We start from the raw sequence: 2,126 nt of genomic DNA, 5'->3' as shown, positions 1-2,126 counted from the left end.
GCCATGTTACAGCCTAAAGTAAATCCTTTTTTTTAACTTTTCTCTAAAACGTAACATCTTGCGAGTACTCCCAGGAACATAATTTTTTTTTTTTTTTTTTTTTTTTACTTCCATGTAAAGTGTCCCTTTCTTTATAAGCTCAATCTACATTTTTGTTACATGGTGCCTGTGTGACCTCTGGGCTGAGCACTGTTCTATGGTGGAGTGGTAGCCTAGCCATATGCAAATATTGACTTTTTCAAAAAGTCAGATTTTGCATTTGATCTTTAGGGTGCTGCAGCAACAGAGAGGGAATCGTCCAATAATGCTAATAGTTCTATATCTGGTACCTGTTTGATGGGTGTGTTTTAACAGATTTGAAAATTTTATACATAATATTTGAATGTACTAGATGTTTGCATCCGACCAGAGCTGTATGTAAGCATCATACTGCCCTAGGGATAAAATAATGCCTTTTTATTAAAATGGGAGGAAATATGCTTTTAGCTTTAAGTTCAGCGCCTCTTTTTAACCGAACAGTCCATCAAACAAGTGAAACGAGAGATGATTTCATGTTGCAAGAGTGTCTTGTAACTTCTCTAAGCTTCCCCTGCTTTTTGCTTCTTAGATTTTATTTTGCTAGGTATACCTGCAAATGTCCAGAGATGGGGGGGAAAAAATAAAAATAAGAGGCAAATGTCTTGAGTGAAGTCGTCTAAAATCTTATGTGCCTCATAAACCTCCCTATCTTTCTTCAAACATCATATAACATCTATGAGTACCTTTTTTAGTCCTAAAGTCCTGCAAAAAATGAAACACAAAAAGACTTGTAAAAATATGGTAACACTTACCTGTTCTGCTGCTAATGCTGGCTGCCGTTACCTGCTGTCTTGAAGAGCTACTGCAGCCTAAAGAATCTTCTTCAGGATCCAGGACTTCAGGGTATATCGCATGCTTGGTCCCCCCCACTGGACAGAAGGAACCATAAAGTGTGGCTAGGGACCATTGTTAATTTCATAGACAAATATTTTCATTAACTAAATGGAACACTTTTTTTAGTAGACTAAAATATGACTAAAACAATTCAGATAACTAAAATGGCAATCAAAACACTGCTAGGGACACAGGCACCCAACAATCCCAGACCTCTTGAATGATGAATGCCTTAGGGCAGTGGTAGGCCTTCAAGACCTGAACATCAGTGGGAGAGGTATAGAATAACTTACATTTCCAGGGATATATGGATGAATGTGCCGTGGCTTGCTGCTTAGTTAAATAATGTTTAGTACATCAGATGGTTATGAACATGGACCAGTATTGGTCACCTGGCAATCATGGAGTATACATAGTTACATAGTAGGTGAGGTTGAATAAAGACAATAGTCCATCCAGTTCAACCTGTGTAGGTGTGTGTGGCTGTAATCATCTCACATACCCCTGAATGTTCTGATCCTTGAGATGTAAGTCTAAGAGTCTTTTGAAAGCCACCATACTACCCGCAGAAACCACCTCTTGTGGTAGAGAATTCCACAATCTTGTAGCCCTAACAGTAAAGAACCCCCCACTTTGCCTGAGGTTAAAACGCTTCTCCTCTAATCGCATTGTATGCCCTTGAGTCCTCATGCAATCCCTTCGAATGAACAGCTTTTTTTCTAAGCTGGGATCCCCATTAAGATATTTATAAATTGCTATCATGTCCCCCCTCAGACGTCTCTTCTCCAGGGAGAATAAATCGAGCGATTGTAGACGCTCTTCATAGTCAAGGTCCTCCAATCCCCTAATTAGTTTAGTTGCCCTTCTCTGGACTCTCTCCAGCTCCAACACATCCCTCCTGAGGACTGGCGACCAGAACTGGACAGAATACTCCAGATGCGGTCAGACCAGAGTTTTATAAAGTGGAAGGATTATAGTCTTATCTCTGGAATACATCCCTTTCTTTATGCATGCTAATATTCTGCTGGCTTTGGCAGCTGCCGCTTGACATTGCATGCTGTTGCCTAATCTATCATCAACCAAGACTCCCAGATCCTTCTCCATTTTTGATTCCCCCAAGGGTTCCCCTCCTAATGTGTATTGTGCTTTTATGTTTTTAGTCCCCAAGTGCAAAACCTTACACTTCTCCACGTTAAACCTCATTTGCCATGTCG

Source organism: Pelophylax lessonae (assembly GCF_965119305.1).
Source record: "Pelophylax lessonae genome assembly, chromosome: 12".
In the NCBI taxonomy this organism is placed as follows: domain Eukaryota; kingdom Metazoa; phylum Chordata; class Amphibia; order Anura; family Ranidae; genus Pelophylax; species Pelophylax lessonae.
The sequence above is the reverse complement of the archived record's forward strand: the minus strand, read 5'-3'. Positions refer to the sequence as shown.